General features: G+C 38.9%; 1 long non-coding RNA gene across 1 annotated transcript; it reads right to left on the reverse strand.

Annotated features, from left to right (window-relative positions):
* Nucleotides 1-15030: 15030 nt before the first annotated feature.
* Nucleotides 15031-18003, reverse strand: LOC135241192 (uncharacterized). The gene is made up of 2 exons (XR_010325924.1): nucleotides 17249-18003; nucleotides 15031-16200 (listed from the first exon to the last, which is right to left on the reverse strand). It is a non-coding gene; the product is annotated as an uncharacterized LOC135241192 (long non-coding RNA).
* Nucleotides 18004-21484: the final 3481 nt, after the last annotated feature.

Below are 21484 nucleotides of genomic sequence, written 5' to 3' on the forward strand. Positions count from 1 at the left end.
AGATTTTTAAAAATCGAGTTAGCGAACGTAGCTTACTAGATTTTTAAAAATCAATACATTTGCACAACTATATTTTATCACAAGATAACTCAGCATGATGGCTCTCACGAGATGAAGTATGTCATTTTTTTTATGACAATGGCTGATTTATCTAATGCCGTTAGGGTGGACATCCTCCCTAACTGATATTTTTTCAATGCAAAAAATAGGAGAGAAGAAACCGTGGTAGTGAAGTTACATTTGCATCGATGCGTATGAAGGCTAGAGGAGAGCAATGGGCAACTGTCCTCTGTGTTGCATTTTTCCTTAGCACTTGAGGCCGCTGTTGAGATTTTAACATTGGGGAAAAAGAGTTTTGTGTGTCCTAGATGCTTAGAAATGGGTATGAACGTCATTTTCATATATTTTTTTAAAATAGATTTTGCTTCCCTTCGAATTCTTGAGAAGGACGGTCCTCCGTGCCCTCTATGGATGGACCTCCCATGCTGTAACCTCGTCTTCCTGTTCTGAGCTGACAGGAGTGGAACCCGGCCTGGTCTTCTGCTGCTGTTGCCTATGTCCTTCATGTTACAATGCTTTATGCTTTCAGAGACTCCATTCTGCACTCCACTGTTGAAAATTGTTGTTAGCCTTTCCATTAGCTTAAACGAGTCTGCCCATCCTCCTCTCTCCTCTTTCATTAACAAGGTGTTTTCGCCCACAGAACTGCCTCTAACTGGATGTTTTTTTGTTTTGTTTATTTCACCATTCTCTGTAAACTCTAGAGACTGTAGTGCATGGAAATCCCATAAGGGCTGCTGTTTCTGGGATACTGGAACCACCACAACTGCCACCAACAATTATACCATGATCAAAGTCGCCTAGATCATGCCTCTTGCCCATTTATAATATTTGGTCAAACACCAAATAAAACTTGTCACTATGCCTGCGTGCTTTATATAGAGAGAGCATCAGCCACATGATTCCTTGTTTGGAGGGGCAGGCTATGAGTGTATGAGCTTGTGTAGCTAATAAAGTGGCCAGTGAGTGAACAGTGTGTGTGTGTGTGTGTAAGAGAAATGCTAAATATAACCAAGCATTTAAGTTGTAGATTGCTGTTTTAGATACTGTCATGGTTTTGGCTGATGCCACCATTTCTTTTCCTTTCTGCGCCTTTTCTTCAGTTATTACGGCCATTGGTTTTTTCATGCACCTTTTCTTCAGTTATTACGGCCATTGAGTTGATTGAATTATACACATGCAAATTTTCTTTTTACAATTTGCACCTGTTGGCGTTCTATTTAAACCCCAAGCAAGCTGATAAGCTTTGCTTCAGTGTCACTTATGTTGCACGAGAGCTGGTATTCTGTCAAGCGAGGTAAAGGTAAAGGTAAAGGTAGCGATATTGGATTGTTGTGGCTATAAAATTAGCACAACAGTCTTTAGCTTTTTTTAGATTGTTGGCAACAAGTTAGTGCCACAATCTAAGCTCAGTATTCTTTCTTTAGGGTGTTACTTTTTCAGCCTCGGTTCGAGGTCTGTTTTCTTTGAGTTGCCCCGTTTTCTGCTCCGGCAGTTTTGTTTTATTTTCATACTCCTTAAGCTTTAGTTTTTTTTACCCAGTACGTGGGTTGTGTAGAGCTTTTCTTTGGGATACTCTCCCTAAGGAGTATTGTTTTCCTTTCCCTTGTCTCTTGAGACTTTGTGGCTATTTTACCTCTGGTTAATAGCTTAAAGAACCCCCTGTTCAGTCGCGGTTGGTCTCCCAAAACTCCCACTCCCTCACATACAGAGGACAATTATGTTTCTTTTTTCCTCAGTAAATATTTTTTGCAGTTCTTTTTATATAAAAATTCACAAATCAGACTAAAGTCTGACGTTCTTGTGATCCACTTGCAAAATTGAAATATTGAAAACAAGAAAAAGCAAAACTGACATGTGAGAAACAAGATGTTCCATGCCAAGGGAGAAACTACATTTAAAGACAACTGGCACAGACGAAAGCAATCAAGAATTGTAACTTTGTTGTAATGCTTTGGAAAGATCTGCCTTCACGCATTATCATCACAGACTGCCACAGCCGTGCACAAACATGCATTATCATCCTCTATCTTTCTTAAGGTCACCAGCCTTCCCATTAAACTAACACTAAAGTACTATGATGATGACCGACTGTACTGTACCTTCCATCTAGAGGGGAAAAAAAAAAAAAAAAACCGGTTGTAGGTTAGCAATCTTTTCACAATTGTAGTACTTTGGTGCATCACTTTTTTTTTATTTTTTTTTTTAAGTGTGTGTTTGCAGAAGACACAACTTCCGACAAACTGAAAACAATTTTTAAAAAAATAAATAAAAAAAATCAATTTATTTGTTGAGCTGTATTAGAAGTAGAAATGCAAGACTCTTAACAATGACCTAAAAACCTAAAACAAAACTTCTAAATCCTCAAAAATAACTGCATTTATATTTTTCAAAAATAGTGCTGACATGAAAATTGGCAATAAAATAAGAGGTCTAAGAAAATATAAGATCATCATGATTCCCACAGAATACTCTGTGTAATCTACAGAGCTGTTGTGTATCAATTTCAGCAAAGTAAACTGATGATTTACAGCTGCCTATAAAAGCATAAAAAAGAATAAACAAATGCAACCTTCAGCAGGATGCAAATTTTCTGGCAGGCACAAAGAACAACATCACCCGAATGTATACCTGCCACTGTTAATTTGCACAGATCACCATACTGAAAACAGAACATCGGCATTCACCAGTGCGTCACCATTAACATTCTTGCTCAGTCCAGTCGATGCAAGTTCTGCAAAGTAATGCTTCTGCAGATTTTGCATTTTTCCAATTTCACAGTAAACTATCTGTTTACTGAAGGAGCAGCGCCGCTTTGTTTTGCTGTAGCATTTTGAATATTGACAGTATGTTGAAAAGTATGGCTGACCTTGACAGTCCATCCAATTGGCTAATAGGATGTAAATGAGGTAAACACAGGTAAAACAGTATCCAAACAACCTACAGCTTCCATGACCAATTCCTTTTTAGCTCCTGCAGCTGGTGAAGAATAATTTAGCCCCTGAATTCAATTAAATAATTTATTTAATTATTACAGATGAATCACTATAAACCAAGCTTATTTTAGTAGGCTACTTGGCTACAAATCTTAATGCATGCAGGGTATGCTTCTTCGGCGGCATGGGGGGCATGCACAGGGCTTTGTTGAAAATGAGCATGTGTGCTCAGTCAACCTACCCTGTATAAATACTGATTAGTAAATAAATAAATGCTAGCTAGTTGGTACATGGTAATTTCATATTAATGTGAAATTAAAGAACACTAAATGAAACCTAAAAATACAACTTTTTTCTGAGAGCAGTGATGGTGAAGCAAGTTGACATTTGTTGTTTGTTTTCATGCCAAAGTGAACGGTTAATAAGTTCAAATGAAACATCAAATTATGAAGAGTGAAACAGAAAGCACAAGGCGTGATCATAGGATTAAGTATTCTGCTTCACATCTCCGCTCATAAACCTGTTTATTATTAATTGATTTGACAGACTCTTAAATCCATTGTGACCTATAGGGTCAAAATGGCCAGATGCACTGAAATGTGTTACCACAGGTACAGCACAACCAGGAGAAGAGACACTGAGAATCAACCAATGAAAACTGTGGTGGCTCAGAGACCCTATCCTCATTTCTAAAATTAAATCTAAGTTGTGAAACAAATGACTTCTCAACAAAAATATGCCTTTGTTTATACAAGTAGGAAACTAAATGCAAGAATTAAACCTTTACATAAAACATGTTCAGACCTGTATGATTCATCCTAGATGTCTGATTGGGCTATTTTGGCTATTGCAAGACTAAAAAAAGGTGTTTCTGTAAACTTCCATCACTATTAATAGACAGACAGAAATTGTCTTAAAGCCTGTGAACTAGTCAGCTATTTTTATTTTTATTTTTTTATTAAAGCAACCTTATGGGTGTTTTCCAGGACCTACAGCTTGTGTACACATGTATCTGTTATTTATTTATTTTTTAATTTGCATTACCCCATTAGAAGACAAACGCCTTTTCTGCAACTTGCTTTTTTGATAATTTCTGTTCATCTTTGTACTTGTTCTGCAGTACAGTAAAAAGAAGACAAAGTGTGCATTTCAAAATTTCAGGGCTCTATTTTTGCAATCAAGTTGCCATTGTTAATCTCAGGCCATTGGCGAATCAACCAATACCCAACAGAATACTGATCATCTTGTGATAGGAAAAGCCATCCAATAGTGAACTTACAGTGCAGTTAATGGAGGTTGGTTTGAGCAGAGTAAATCACATGCAGGTGATTTGACAGTTTTAGTTGTTCTCCAGTGAAGATTTTAGGTTTTCATCTTTTTTTCAGTTCTTAAGAACTTCAACTGGATGCTTATAGAGCCTTATAGGCTAATAATATAAGCCACACTACATTGGATTTGCTCAGGGGCTGGATTGGTCAAATACCCAAGCCCCGAACGACACATTCACATTTTTAATGCATATATTCTCCATCATCTCATGATTGTCCATAATAGTAATGTTATGGCAATGCAGTCCCATTTCCTTCAGCAAACTTGTTGTAGTTTCATCAGTACATGACTAAGTGCTTCAAAAGCCACGGCTTGCATCAAATTAACATCCCATTCCATTCCATAGCAGATAAAATACAGTGCGCTATAAAAATAGTGTGGTTTCCCCTTTTGAAATGGCCGCAGTAGTGCAGATGTTCGTCTTATGTAACCGTAATATCATAAGGTATCAAAGTGCTCAGTGTGGCAGCGTGTAAGCTCATGTCCCTTGGCCTGCCTGCTGTCTTGGTTGCAGCTTGCCAAACTGCATGTGGGCACAGAGCTCTGATATACAACCTTTTCAGTGGAAAACCAGCAGTGGGAGTATACAAGCCACCATTTACCATTTACTGCTGCCACCACTTTGTACAGAAGGCCATGTTGTCTCCTCTATCTGCTTTGTCTGTCTATGTATCTGTGGGTCCATTAATAGGGCAACTGAAAAAGAAATGGATGGCCAATAAAATACTTTTTTGTTGACAAGTGCTGAAGTTTTTATATATATATATATCTGCAATCCACAGTAAGCAACCCTGGACAAGAACATTCCATAGATAAATGTAAAAATAGAAAGCTTCACCTGATGATAATGGTGTTAAGGCTTATCTATTTCATGTGTTTTATCAGCATAAAATGGAGAGTGCTAATATAAATCTCTTCCCCCCAAGAAATTTGGGAGGTGAGGGTAAACATGCAAAGCCCTCTGATAAGAGCCTGTATCAGATAAGGGCAAAACTAAACCACTGATCATGTAAACAGGTTTTTGGTTGGCAGGTGGATAAGTAAGTTATTCTTTGTAAATTTCTGGGAAGAACTACAATAAAAATACTATGTGGAAACTAAAGTAGTGTAATAAGTCTAAAGGTCACACTTCCAGGTGGCTGCTGGGTAGAATGCTTGTGTTTTTTGTTCTCAAATTTGCATAGGTTTTGGGAGATGGGGAGACATGTCACCCAAATATTTTCATAGGAATTGATTAACCCCCTCAATTAGAGAGAAAGGGCTTTATTTTCTGGAATCAATGTAGCACCGCACGTGGGCGCAGTCAATGCATGGGGGCTCAAGGTGGGGCCAGGGTATGTTGATATTTTTGGGACCAGAGGTGAGGAGCGCACTGTGCAAAATGTGTGGCGCACCTGGAAACAGGGTTGGATTATCCTGAATATATTATCAGTGTGTGTGGAGCAGCTGCAACTATTAATAGCCAATCAAATGACCTCTTTTCATTCCACAAGAGCTGTGAGCATTGCACATGGGTGCTGACAATTATCGTTGTCAATCGCTGCAATGGAAGACGAGGATAATGACATACTAATCAGATGTTTCTCACAAGACAATCTTTTGTTGGAGAGTTGAGCTGTCACTTTGTAAAAAAAAAAATAAATAAATAAATGAAAATAGTTCAAAAAAGTCTTATAAATAAGAGAAATTTATTTGCATTTGTTCAAATTTTCTATTGTCAGAATTATGATGGGCCAGTTTTAATTTCTGATTAAACCTGTAGCTAAATAGCTTAAAAGCACTATGCTATAACTAAGTCTTATGAAACAAAATAAAACCAGGGGATCACACAATGCCAGTGAACACGTTCACAGCAGTAAAATGACTCAATATTTCTCAAATGAAAGAAAGAAAAACGGCATGACTTTAGTATTGATTTACGACAATGGCATTAGCTGAACTGAACTGAGAGTGATTAGATGAGTTGTGGTTTTGTCATGTTTTAAACAAGCTTATTTTGGTTATTTAAATACGCCATACACAATGAGTCACAGAATTACCAAATGGCTCAGGCACATCAAAATCCATGACGGAAATTCCATTTCGCTATGTCTTTGAGCAGTGTTATGTTTCCCATTATTTAGTATTCTGGAATCCTGCCTGCACCTCGGATGGTTGTGGTCGGCATGCTTGCAGAGCAGTGCATAAATATCTGTAATATTCACGTTGGATGGATTTTACTGATCTTATCGGGTAAGGATGACTCCTCTGGTTAATCAAGCAACTGCTATCTGCTTTCAAGAACTGCGCATAATATTTACTATTTTCATAGGCAATGTGACACTCAGCTGGTGGACTGCAGATTGAAAATAAAAATGAGTGGCAGGCAATATAACGATGTAACTATACACAGGAACCTTTGTGGCCTCTGGCTTCCTGGCCACAGGACTGACCCTCTGCTGAGTCATATTCACCATTAACTTTTCCTTAAGGCATTAGTAAGTGTTGATTTAACATGCTTAAATATTATTGCAATAATCAATGGATTGATTGACAGCTTAAATACCCTGAGTCAATCAAACGTTTGTGTGTCAAAAATAATCCTCCAACCAGGTTCCAGTAACCACACGTGAGTTTTTGTCGCGTCAGTGACTTTGTGAGCATAAAAACTCACCAAAAATGTAACTTTTCCCTGAGGGTCAAGCCATTGTCTAACCGACCAGATGCACAAGGACATTGACGGACTTCTCTGTGCCTCCCTATTCGCACCTCGCTTGATCACCGAGACCTGCCTGAGTTGGCCAAGCTGGTTTATTTCCCTTCAACAGCTGTTTTGAGGAACAGTATCTCCAGACTTTTTCTCCATATCTCCCTTGAGGCCAGAACCAAGTGGAGACCTGTACACATCCAAAGTAATCTTGACTGTACCCCATCACGACACCGACTTCGATGAAGAAGTCTTCCAGTAGTCCACGCACACCTGCCCGGACCTTTGACCAGCTGACGAGCTGTCACATCACCTAACAGGATTAAGGACTGGCCTCCTGTTTTATTTCCGTTCAGTATTGTAACACATTTTATTTAACAGTGACATCATACAATAGGATAGCGTAAAACTTGTAATATCTGATTAGGTAATTTTACTGCTGTTTAACTTAATTTGCTCTGAATACACCTGACTAAACCTCACCACAGTAGCCTGCAATTCGGTGGAGACTACACACATGTATATTACATGAATACAATATTTTTATAAAAATTACATATATTCATAAATCAAATATGTTTACCTGGGACATACCATCTACTTATAAAATATGAACTATATTTATCGTTACAACTTTGGGGAGTTTCACACTACTTCATATTTTGTTGAAATCCATAGTCATATAAACTACAGATGAATTAACATTTCAAAGAAAAAAAAAAAAAAATTCAATGGAAAAACAGCAGGTAATTCTCAATGGCATAATATTACATCCAGTACCTGAACTGTGAGATTGGAGAAAATGTCTCCACACCTCACCCTCTGCACAGTGTGTCACTCTTGAATTGCACATCACTTCAGTGATCATCTCACTGCTGATCACCTCACTGACTCTCAGACATTCCATTAAGTAAACAAGCAGTCTTTGCCAGCCATACATGCAGGCATAATAAGTGGCACCGTTAATAACTTAAAACTGCACCTTATTCTCTGTTATGGGGTTTACATGTTCTGTGTTTTCAAAACAACATTTGTGATCAAAACAACATTTGAAATGTGGAGTTTTCCTGCTGCGTTCTCGTGTGTGCTCTGCAGTTGCAGTTGAGCTGTGCAAAAATGCATAGTGAAGCAGGGAACAATGCAAGAGAAAGCTCCTTTCCCCCACTTTTATAGAACTGCTGACACGGACGTATAGCGGGATCTGAGATTGTGCAGGCTTGGGATTTTATATAGTAATATTAAGGTTAGTGAAGCAGTTGCTGAAGCCACAGCCAACCCCCACTCTAATTACACTGCAGTATAGCCAAAAAGCCACTGCTACAGTTTTGTTTTATTTATTTATTTAACATATTTTATATATTTATTTTTAGAACAGAAAAAAAGTCTGTGGTCCCTTTTAAACCTAAAGAGAGACAATTACAGTCTTTAAATACATCAATGAACTTTGTTGTATTCGACTTTGACTATGAGCTTGCAAATTTGTCTGCCATCTGCATAGTTACAAAGTGGGATATACTTACAGTTAAAACATAGATTTGATAATTCTGGAATCTTTTTTTGTTTAAGCTGACACATTTTATAAATGTAAATGGTGTCCTCTTCAAACAGTTTCCATAGTAACTCAGTAGTCATGCATAATTGATATCTGCAAAATCATGTTAGTCTCTAGAAAATGATTCCTTACTGTTTGTTCCTCACAATTTATTTATTTATTATTATTTTTTGTTTGTTTATTTGTTTCTGAGCACCGTAATTGTTAGACCAGGGGTTGAGAGTTTTGGCTTCAGTGCTGCAGACTACTGGTTTTCCCTTGTACACAGTGCCTAATTGATATATAATTATAGCAGTTGATTGCATAGCTAATGCATCTCACCTAGTTCCATAGATCTAAAATGGTTGGTGATTCTCCCAAAGAAATCTACATCTTCCCCATTTTGACTAGCCTTTTTTAAAATCATTTTATTTATTTATTTTACAAAGTACATTTTAATGTGTCTGTCCTGTCCTGATGTCATCAAATGCTTTTTTGGCAAGTTTGTTAGTTCTGCATGTAGAATCTGCCATAAGAACATGTCAGCTTACTGCTGAATGCCATTCATTTATTTATATTGTGTTAGTCTATGTATCTGTTCATCTATAAAATGATGTGGAATGTGAAAAAAGGACTAGATCACCGTTTTTACCTAATCTGGTTGGTACAGTAACTCACAGGAGGAGCGACACTGCTGCATGTCATACAGAGTGCTCACAAAGGTTCAAGGTCCATCCATCCACAGTGTACTTTATTCTTAACTTTTAGGAATATACTGAAGGAAGCATTCAGTTGTATTAGTTCCTTCTAATGATGTGTCTGAGACCAGCAGGCGGCCAGGCAGGGTCAGTAAGAGATCCAATCAATGCTAGCCTCCTGTAGGGCTGTGACCTGTAGCGTGGAAGACTGTCACCAGCCAGCCAATTGGATGAGTGCACAGGCTTCAGCAACAGTGCTGCCAGCACAGGGTAGGGAAATCCTTGCACTTCACTCACTGTGCAGTGGGTTCGAGAATGACTGACAGACCCCTGTACATTTGCCAATATAATGCCCTCTAGTTAGCCTGTCATGGCTCCATTCTCCTTTCCCTTCCATCTCTCTCTCTGTCTCTGTCCTTGAAGTTAGTGTGTGTGTGTGTGTGTGTATCTGTTTAAAATCCCATTAGTAGCCAGTTGAATAACCTGTGAAAGAATCAATCGGTCATGGTTGGGCCATTTTGGGCCCATATACTAAGGTGCCGCATTGGAGGTTTGCACTGGTAAAATGACAGAAATGTAAATCGGGTGTTAACTTCTTTCCAGCATAAGATCAGCATGGCCATCATAAAAGGAGACATCATCAGTGTGTTAGAGTAGGGGAGATTTGCCATAAATGCAACAGTTTTCAGATTTTTAACAGATGTATTTGATTTGATTTTTTACAAATTAAAGCCTTATACCCGAAAATTAGCTTTTTTAACTTAGCTTGAACAAAAACAGGAAATATTTACTGCAAAGAATATCACATTGCTCCATTCCTTTGGCTGGCAATAGAGGACTGAATTGCAAATGTACAAACCTGAAGTGGCTATGGTTGCCACGTTGTACATTAAATTGTTGACTGTTACATTTATAAAGCATTACATTTATGGCAACTATCCCTTCAGAAAGGAGAGAGTATTTTTTAAAACACAAGACTCCATCTTTAGGAACAGTTGCCTGTTGGAAACGTTGAGATGGTGACTTTGGAGATGGTTGGCAATTGGATACAGAATTAAAAAAATAAAAAATAAAAAACTTTTCAAATCTGAAGTTTTTACTTATGAGACATGTTAACATTTAAAGGTGACTGCGCCTATCCATTGCATCCATGGCTCCTGCCACCTGTTCAAAAACAAACTCCACCACAGATGGAGTACAGCAATGTTGCTTTCCTGCCTTGCACAAGAAACATCTTAAATACCGGCAGTGCATTTGAATGAACTCGCTGCAGCTGTGCTCATTTACATAACCAGTCTTAGTACATACCCCGCAAAACTGAAAACATGCAGCGACGCAGAATTTTGCAGCACTGACAGTAATTTGCCACATGCTTAGTAAATATGGCCCTGTAAAGCAGTGACAAGCAAAGCTCCGTAGGACATGAGCTGACGAAGCATAATCTGCTGGAAAACATTCATTCGGGTCAAAAAGTGTCTTCTCCCACACATAAACAGCAGTTCTCCCTAACCTTTGAAGGAGTGATTCATTAACTGTGACAGCCAGCAACAGATCAACATCCAGCATATTAAATATGCAGACATGTTACATCTCTTTGAGGGCAATAAAGCAAAGGATGAAATGAAGGTTAAATGAATACTCCAAAAGTGAATGTTTATGATTGTAATTGTGATAAAGATTATTTTGATTTATTTTGTTTTATTTTACTAGATTTATTATTAGATAAACCAGTATCATGTCCAGATTAAACACAATTCTGCAATGGGTAAATAATGCTGCTTGTTATGCTTTTTAATGTCAAGTGAACATTTGATGGGTGTTTTACCCAAAATGAGATCTTATGAGCATCTGTATATAGCATGACTCCTGCCGGTGCCATCCTCTGTGCATCGATTTCACTATAATTACATTCAAAACCACCACCCGTCATGACACACATGGCCAATTAGCCATGACAGGTGACATTGCTGAGGCTTGTAGAACAAGGAGTTACCTTTCTCCATGTTAATTAAACACCACAACTGCCCTTGGATAAGAAAAGTCTCCTTCTAAATAAAGGGAATGTATGACTTCATTTAACAATCTCAGCCAATTAACCCAAAAATAAGACTTTGACAAGACCACTGAAAGATCATTGCAAACTCAAATTATTTGTGTAGTACTAGCACTGAATGAAGCTGTCAATGTACAAATGTACTAACGGAAGGAACACTTTTTTTCCAGGTAATCATACCAGTGCCCCTGCTTCCATCTCCATGGAAACTGAAACAAGCAATTCTCTCTTTCTTACCCCACAACACCGAACTGTAATTTCCTGAGGGGCGTACCAATCAGATGAGTGACAGCAAACTTATTCAGACTTCACCAGGCTAATAATTTTCCTCCTGTCCTACATCATTAATTTGGTCCTGTCCTCCATATGCCCCCCAGTGTCTGATCAGGTAAACTTTCAGTGAACTCCGACAGTTGTTCTGTATCAATGGTAACTACAGTGATTCTGAAACCAAGATACAAGGTAACATTTGGTTTGTCTTCTCTTGACAGGCATGTACCTACACCATTTCTAAAAGCCACACAGCTGTTTTCAGCATGTAATAAATATGTGTGCTGTTCTGGAAAAACCCCATCGCATGTCGCTGACATTCTTTTTTTTTTTGGGGCAAATTGGCCAAAATTGAGATTTTAAATCCCGTATTTTCTAAGAAAAAAATTAGCAAAATGTAACATTGTTGTTTATTTATTTGACATGTTTAGCATGAGTAGCCAGCCAGCTATCTTCCTTGAATGTAGCTTACAGTGTATTCTTACCACAGTGATCTAGCATCTTTCTCTGTTCCAGTCTCTGAGGGGTTAAGAACGGACAACTTGATCATCACTGAAACCTGTGTGTCTGTGTGTCAGAGAGAGAGAGAGAGATGGGCAGAGAGACTGTGTGACACACCCTCTTGTCCTGTCAACAGCTGACCTGATGTATTATAACAATGACAGCGAGAGTGTTGCACGTTAATGTTAGTAGAATTAGTTAACTTATATTAATATGGGTAAAGGATGAGTGATGTCTTCCATTCCAAATGTTGAGTCTTCTGTGTAGATTTTGGCATTCAATATACATTTTTGTTATAAAAAAACAAAATTTTTATGTATAAACTTTTTTTGCTATTGTGTAACGTTTTCAGCTTGTGTACTGAAAAAAGTAATGGTTTGTTTACAGAGGAGAAACAATGTGTGTCCTTTTATGAAAGCCTAACAATTTATACACCATTAGAATGTAGTTTCATTGGCTAAAATGCTTCTCAGTCATCAACTATAATAGCTTGTCATTGCTTGGCTGTGTACTGGGCAGAACTAATGCTGTCCAGGTCATGTTGTTGCTTGCATACGGTGGGTCCCATTGGCCATACTGCTGTGTCAGGACGCATCAGGGGAGATTTGCAAATGGGACACTTGTTTCAGAGTGTCCATACAAAACAAAGACAATAACATTCCTGTGTACACAAAACTTTTGACATGTATACAATGGCGAAACTGACAACAATGATAATTCCTCAAGAGAATTGGTAAGTAAACAATGGACATTCAATCAGTATTTCTCCAAGTTAGCACATTTTTGGGACTAAAATTACTATGGATTTTCTTTGCTGGATTCTTGCCATGATAAGGATACTGGCTTTACTGTCATTTGTATTGTCTGTGGATTTCCAAAACTCATAGAAGGTGTGGACCAAGCTTGTTTTACCACCTCACATTTTACAAAATAAGGAACCATTGTCGCTAAAACACTGACACTGTAAAATAGTTTAAAGAAATAAAACCGTAAGTTTTAACACTTTCAAATGGCGTATTGATTGGAAATTTCATAATGACTGCAAATAAACCCATTCTGGCGAGACTTAAGTTTTCTCTGAAAAACAGCCCAAAACTTAAAACAATTTCAAATGTCTTAACATGGGCTCTGATTGAGATCAAAAAATTTAAGATAATATTGTTCAGAACAGTTCATAGAATTTAAAAAAAAATATATGAATAACTCCATGTGAATGGTTTTCTCATGCCAATGCAGTTATTTTGCTCCATTACAGATGTGTGTGGTGGTAGTGGTGATTCAAACATAAAATATGAGACAGAGGTTGAATAGTGAGAGATGATGTGTGTCAAATTGACCATTGTGTAACCTGGTATGCCTGTTGCTGCTGCAATAAGTACTCCTCCAAGATGTTAATGCCAGAATGCCTGTATATCTTTGAGGACCTGATCATCTTACAACATGGATTGTAAAGATCATTGGTGTTTGACACTATGTTAATAAGGGCTCCAGTATAAAGCAGGGCTGTTCAACTAGCAATCGGGGGACAAATATGTCCTATTGTGGGCTAAATGTTGACCCTTCCACCAGTATGAAACAATAAAAGAAGTATTTGAAGGAAAGGGCCATTGTAACTTTATATTTTTCTTAAGATCAACATATCCTATGAATAGACTGAAATCTACAATGAACTACCAATAAGTATAGTCCATCTTGCCAATGCCAGATATAACCAATATCCCATCAGTCATAAAACTTCACTGTTGTCCAACAAAATAAATAAAACAAGTCAATGAGGCAATGGAAAACATAACTCATCATTAAAATGGACCTGGCCTTTGTACTTTTTACTGAAATACAAAAAAAAAAAAAAAAAAAAAACTATGAAGTGGCAAGATTTGCTTTTTCGATTTGTGGAAAGCATCAAATGTATACAAATGTGCAGTACCAACATACAGCCCCCATAAAAATGAACAATTCGCTCTATATTGAAATAAATTGGACAAAAACTATACTGGACATGTTTTCATGATGTTAGGTTGCATTCTCTGAACATGAAAATATGTCTTTTCAAGGGCTGAGAGCCTGTGGTATTTGTGGTTATTTCTGGAGGAAACCCTGAAAAGTGCCAAACTCTAAGTGTTGTATAGGTATGGGGCATGCCGGCCCACCAAGCAGTAACTAGGCGGGATGGCAAACCTGCCATGCCAATTTTAGAGCACAGTTTGGGCAAATGGCTTCCCGGTTAAGTGCCAAATAGGGCAGAAGAATGTCAGACAGCATTGAAAGGCGAACAGAAGCATTGCAGGTTTTGGGCTTGTCATAAGATAAGTTAACAAGAAAAAATATAAAATTACACAAGCCTTACACTTTTGGATGGATTTGGAAGAATGTGTCTCCATCACATAGTACTTATATATTTTTCTATAAACACAAAATGGGAAATGTGTGGCCTGCTGGACACTGTCTGCTTACTGCTTACAAATCTCTTTATTTTAGCACTGCTTTTCAGCTTGGTGCCAAGATATTGTAAATTTGGCTATTTTGTACCAAGCCTTGTCTTTGCTGCCCTTGCAATGTTTGACATACGTGTCATGAAATTACGAGTCACTCTCTCACTCAAATGGAACTGTCATTTATTATTTATTATTATCATTATTATTATTATTATTATTATTATTATTCACAAAACAGTGGGCAGTAACATAAATGAGCAAATTTACATTTAATTCCATTTTAATTCTTGAATTTATTTTGAAGTCAAAGTTCAAGACAAATGTCTGCATTCAGGTTTAAAAAAATGCTGTTATAGTAGCGACACTAAAGTAAAGAAAGACCTCATGCCACCCGTGGGCCCTTAAACCTAATTTCTATCATCGTAAATGAGCTTTAAAGTTGCATCCGCAAACTAGCCTGCGACCATTTTATTGTGTTTTTAAAGCAGATGGCTCTAACAGATTACCCAGTGTGCCACATGCGACTTTCCAACTGTGTTCTTAACAATAAAAACACGATTTATTAGTTAACCGCGAGCAGGTGTTGTCGGCGAACCTCCATCTCTCAGCTGTAAACATCTTCTGTTCGTTCATAAAAATGCGATCACGCTGCGTTTCCATCCCTCACCCGGGTGTGCGGTGGGGATCGCCTGCGCGCGCTCGCAGACAGTAGCGAGGACGGGGAAGGGAGTCGGTGTAAAAGCAGCAGATTGCTGACAGAACAGAGAAAAGATGCTGTGAGCCATGTGTGAGCCTCTGGGCAGCAATGCTGTCAGGAGAAATCAAGGCCATGTCTTTCATGCACATCAGCGGCTCTGAGCTTTCATTCTTCAATGAGTATTCAGGTAAGGACATCGCACAATAGACGGCCCACACAGCTTCCTCTTATTAATGATTTTTAAAAGATGATTTTTCTTTCTGTTTTCCTGTGAGAGTGGCGCCGCAATCATATGCTCAGTATGAACGTTTGTCATCTGTTTGGCCAAAACCCAAAAAAGTGGGAGGAGGGTCAGTTGCTAAGATACTAAGGAGTAGCGAGGAGAAATGGAGGTTGAGGGAAAGCTTGGTGGATTTTTAGGTTGTGACCTTGGAGCCCTGGTGCTGATCAAAGCCTGCTTGCAAAAATGTGTCCATGCTTGAAGGACCAGTCGAAAGGCGTATGTGTCTTAATTCCATAACGGCTCTGCAGGACAGGACACACACATGCAGAAAAAAAAGGCAGCTCAACCATCACATTAGTGCTGACAGGACAAGAACAAAAGACTTGTGATACATATGATCTTTATAACATGACTCCTGCTGACTGGGTCCATGCTCCACAGCTCTGGGTTTCTACCGCATCACACACACTGTATTTCCCAGTGTATTCCCAGCATTAGTGCTGACTGATCTCCCCCCCCTCCCCTCCATCTCAGCCTGGAAACAAAGAGACATTATTTCACCAGCCCTGCAGAGCCATTGAGCGGGCGCGATCTCCGCGCTTCGGAGCTACTAGCGCCGCGCCGCGGGCCGCTGGATTCGGGGAGCCGCGAGACGCTCGGCGGGTTAGCCGCGTGTTCGCGAGACGCGCCTCCGTGGGGAAATCACGGCTCGAAGGCGGAGAGGCAGACGGCGGTCCAGCGGCGCGTAGGCTGTCAGCTTCTGTGCGCCGTGCCTCTCAGGCTGGAGATTGAACACATAAATTAAGCCCCTGGGACAGGGTGGAGAGAGTAACCCCGGCAGCCGCACACAGACGGAGGGGGGAGGGGCGAGGCCTGAGGAGGAGGTGGGGTGGGTGGGGGGGAGTTAAGGGCACATACAATGTCTGAGCTTACTCTCAGAGAAAGGACATCAAGCTCAGCTTTAGTGCATTACACATGCTGGCAAGCAGTTGAGACAAGTATGCCATCTCTTTATCAGGTCATTTCTAGACAAGAGATGTGCTGTATGGTTATGCCTAGTGCTGCATCATAATAAAGTTGGCACACTTGTCTCAACATCAAGTTGCTTTTTAATATATGCCTACACCACCACCATTTTCATTTCACGTAATATCTCATTTAATTTACTAATGTTCAATTTACTTTATCGTCCCTACTTGGGGAAACTGTCTTGTGGCAATACTAAAAGGAAACAGTAAAACGATGAAATAACAGTACATACACAACAATCACCAAATAATAAAATAAAATGTGGTAGCTGTCTGATGAGCTTGCCCACCTGCACTGCTCTCGTGCTTGTAGTTATCCAGATTATTTGTGCTTTGTTGTGTTTGTAGTATTAAGCTTTGTACAAAAAAGGATAGATGTGAATAAAATGCTAACTTTTTTTTTTTTAGTGTGTGGGGGGGGGGGGGGCAATTGATCTAAACATATGAATTATCCTGCTTTCACAACAGCTTACCTAAAAAAAGCATCATTCTTATCAAAACGTGTTTCAAAATATGTGATTCTATTGCAATAAAAATGTAGCTTACGTATTCCTCCAAATATCCCAAAAGCCCCCTTAAGCCCCACTTAACAATGAATGCATCTTTGTAGCCCCTATCAGCCATATTTGATAGAGCTACCTTCATGCTGGGTGAAAGTGTGGAACTAGAATATAAACATAAAGGAAAACAACAAAGAAACACAATAACAAATTGAAAAGCAACTGAAAATAGAAAACACAATGACATTACAAAAATGCGCTGTATATCCAAAAAAAAACGATAATGGAAGTGTTTGCTTACGACTAAAATACAGGTGGCACCAGCCACCGTTGGATTGAGAGTGGAGAGTTAGGACCAACGTATGAAGGACTGGACAATGACGCCACAATCTATAATCCTTCCAGGAAGTATCAACCATGGGATATGAACCAGAAAGCATAACGACAAAGCAAAATTATCAGCATGGTGTGACAAGGTGGCTTCAATGATCTCATACTTTTTCTTCCAACTTTAGTTGGAACTTTGTAAAGAAAAAAAGATTTGTGTTTGAGAAAAAAGCAATTACTCCCTCATTTATTCAATCAAGCAATTACCCAAATTTAATTGACGAATACATTCAGCTGTTGTTGATTTGGTTGATTTTTTGAGTTTGTTGTTTCCACTCATAGTTTGGTAGCAGGAGCACTGAATGTCACAACTGAGCAATATCAGCACGCCAGCACCCTGGCTACCAGGGGGCTTATGCGAAGGAAAGGGTTAAAGAGTATTCGTGTATATTTTGGCTTGTTGAAATTGCAGCACCTTTTTTATACAAAGAACCCCACCCCCCATTACAGGATACAATAATGTCTCGGACAAATGGCTTCACAGGTGTTTCTAATTAGTCAGGTGTGTGAAATTGCCTCATTAGTCCAAGTATAAGAGAGCTTTCAGTATCCTATCCAGTTCTGATTCCAGCTTTTGATTGCTTTTAGAGTCTGTTACAGGCATTTGTCAACATGAGGATCGAAGTTGTTCCAATGAAAGTCAAGGAAGCCAAATAAATAAGATGCAGAGAGAGAAAAATAAAACCGTCATAAATAGGACAAACCTTAGGCTTATTTACATCGATCGTTTGCAACATCCAACAGATCAGAAACGCTCTTCAGGAGGCGGGCATGGATATGTCCAGTGACTACTGTCTGCATCCTGTGAAACATGGTGGGGGTGCTATGGTTTGTGCATGTATGGCTACCTTGTTTACTGGCTAACTTGTCTTGATTGATCATGTAATTACTAAAAGCAGCAGAAGAATGGATTCTGAAGTATACAGAAACGTCTTGTCTATCAAGTTCAAGCAAATGCCTCCAAAACATTGGGCGGTACTTCATCCAACAGCAACGCAATGATCCCAAACATACTGCTAAATGTTTCATTTACATAAGAAACATTATGGTGCAGTGAAAATATGCATTGACCTTGTTTTATATACAAATAGCCTATGTATAAAAAGTGCTGTAATTTCAACATGGTGAAAGCAAAATATTTTAAATACACGCGTACTATGTCCTAAACACTGGGAATCTTCCCTTTCAACATGTGTGAATTATGAGATTATAAATCAAAAATTGTGGAAAACAGAACCCAACTGCACACCCACTTTTTAAATCATTTAAAAATAAATTATACATATATGTTTAACATTCCACTTTTTTTTTTTTGATCAAAAGCTGGAGTGTAACAGTTTTCAACATTCCACAGACTTGTGTTGTTATCCTTCTTGGTCTGATCTGAGCGTGCTACTACAAACTATCACAATGAAACCAGAGCTTATGGAAGGAAAAAAACATCTGACATGAGCAGGCTTCTTCATCAAAGTCCAACAGGACTAAATCCTTGTGCAAGCCATTCCATGACAGCTGAATTATATAGGAATTTTCAACATTGGCCATCAAATTCATGGATCAGTCACTGTTCAGGGCACTCCAAATGCAGAATTTCAATGTGCGATCAATGGGAAACATCAATACGAGAGACAGTGACACTCCTATCCGGTCCTAAAAAAAGCAACAAAAGAAATAAGAAATCTCAAGACATAAGATGACATCCGTTAGCCAGCCTTTGATTCAGCACAACGGGAAGACCAAAACAGTCTAAAATTGTAAAGACAACAAGAGAATTCTCAAGGAGTGAAAGCAAATTTAAAGGCATGTCATGGCACCTAAGGAGATTGTGAAATCTCTTGGCATAAATAAGATGGATATATATATATTAGCCTCGTAATGTTTGGGACAAATAAATCTTTTCTTGATTTCGCTGTGTACTCCACAATTTCCAATTTTAAATTAAACAATTCACGTGATTAAAGTGCACATTCTCATTCTGCACATCCTGCTTTTATTTAAGGGTATTTATATAAATATATGGCTTCACTATGTTGAAATTACAGCACTTATACATGCCCCCCCCTACATTTCAGGGAGACAGTGGATATTCTGGGGGTCATTGGCCTGCTCCAAGGTGAAGCGCCGTCCACTGCATTTTGAGGCATTTGGTTGGATCTTACTGGAAACGGTGATTTTGAACATTTCAGAATTCTTCCTGCTGCTACTGTCTATGCTCACATCATCAATAAAGACAAGTGAGCCAGTTCCGGTGGCAGCCATACATGCCCAGGCCATAACAATACCTCCACCATGTTTCACAATTCATGATTATATATGCTTGCGATCCTGAGCAGTTCCTTTCTTTCTCCACACTTTTTACTTTTAATCACTTTAATACAAGTTAATACTCATCTCATCCCTCCATAAGACTTTGTTCCAAAACTAGTTTTTTTAATGTACTTTTTTAGAAAATTATATTTTGGCCATTCTGTTCTTGAGGGTTACTAATGGTTTGAATCTTGCAGTGAACCCTCTGAGGTTATACTGGTTAGTCTTCTCTTTATGGTAGCCTTTGACATCTATGCCTACATTCTGTAGAGTGTTCTTAATCTGTTTGACAGACAGGGGTTTTTCACAGTTGAAAGTATTCTTTCTTCATCCACTACAGTGGTGTTCTGTGGTATACCAGGTATTTTGTCATTTCAGAACTCACCAGTGCGTTCTTTTTTTCTTAACCATGAGAGAAAGGAAGTACTGAAAAAAAAAAATCAAGAATGTGATGTTCCTTTTCCACATGAAAGGAAATGGACACTAACCAGGTCCTGAACTTAAGAGGAACCAGTCATGAATATATTTGTCACAGCCATGCAAAACAGCGAGGCAAAAAAAGCAGCATGATGGGTGTTCACTTAATGCTGCCGGGTCTTTGCTGTAGCCTCCATCCGCTACCAGTGCAGCGGGCTGGGGGTGTGCTCATCCTGCTCAAACAATTCATGGGTCCATTGGGACATCAAGAACCACCCTCCTCAAGCTGTTCCTTCAATTCTCAAGTGGAAAATAAAAATCAATTGGTGGAACAAGGGGGAGAAAAAGAGGAAGAGAAGTGTAACCATGTTCTGGTTGATTCTGTGGAGTTTGTTCTAGTCTGATTCACTGTCTGCCTAGTGGAGCTGGGCACATCCTTGGACAAGGTATTCATTCTGAAAGAAAGTGCCCAAATGGCCTATGTGACATGAGATATATAGACAGGCCTGGAAAAAAAGAGGGGAAAAAAATACGAAGTAGCAAAGAAAAGAACATCTCATAAATATCAGGAGAATGCCGCTCTCTGACCACTACCACCATCGTTACCAGCCCCAGGAATTACTGGGCTTAGCTGAAAGCTGAAAACACACACACACACACACATTTTGAATAACATCATTAGACAGAATTTTTTTTTTTTTTCAAGTCTGAAAATGTGTGATACAATAGCTTTTTTCATTCAGAGCACACCTTGTATTCTGCCATTTTCCCACAGCACATGAAAGACTGCTGACTTCCTCTGGAATTCCATCAGCTGGAAAATTAACCTTGGCTCAGTGTAAGTCAAAACTCTGACCTGCTTTATTAGCAATTAAAGCACGGTGGCAGCAATGGAGGTAGGTCCCCCATCCCACCCCCACATCAGGCTCCTGCCAGGAGCAGCTCAGTCAGTCTTCAGCACCCAACTCAGTTTCAAATGATCCATTGTGTGTGTAGAGCAGGGCCCACTGTAGGTCCAGGTTTTCACACTTTACTGTTGTACTGTATCAGAATGCAGCTGTGAGCTCTGGAACCAGTCTAACATGTAACCAATATGATCCAAGCTGTTATTTAATTGTAGGAGTAGCTGTTTTTTTTTTTTTTTTTTTTTGCTCATGTTAAATGATGTAGAATGTAGTAGTAGTAGTAGTACCAGTAGTAGCAGGGTGCCAGTATATTTATTAACCTCTACTTCCACAAGAAGGTCAGCTGAGACTTTAATTCTCACAGTGCTGAAACAAAGTGGTTCATGAATGGAAGGGACCATGCACCCAATCAGCGGTAATAGGAATGAATAGGGCACCAATCCAATAACCCATGTCTCAAACAAAAGTGAAAGCTGTAGAGCCCTTGTCTTGACTCCACAAGTGTAATGTTACTGCACAAC

Source organism: Anguilla rostrata, chromosome 15 (genome assembly GCF_018555375.3).
Source record: "Anguilla rostrata isolate EN2019 chromosome 15, ASM1855537v3, whole genome shotgun sequence".
NCBI lineage: Eukaryota > Metazoa > Chordata > Actinopteri > Anguilliformes > Anguillidae > Anguilla > Anguilla rostrata.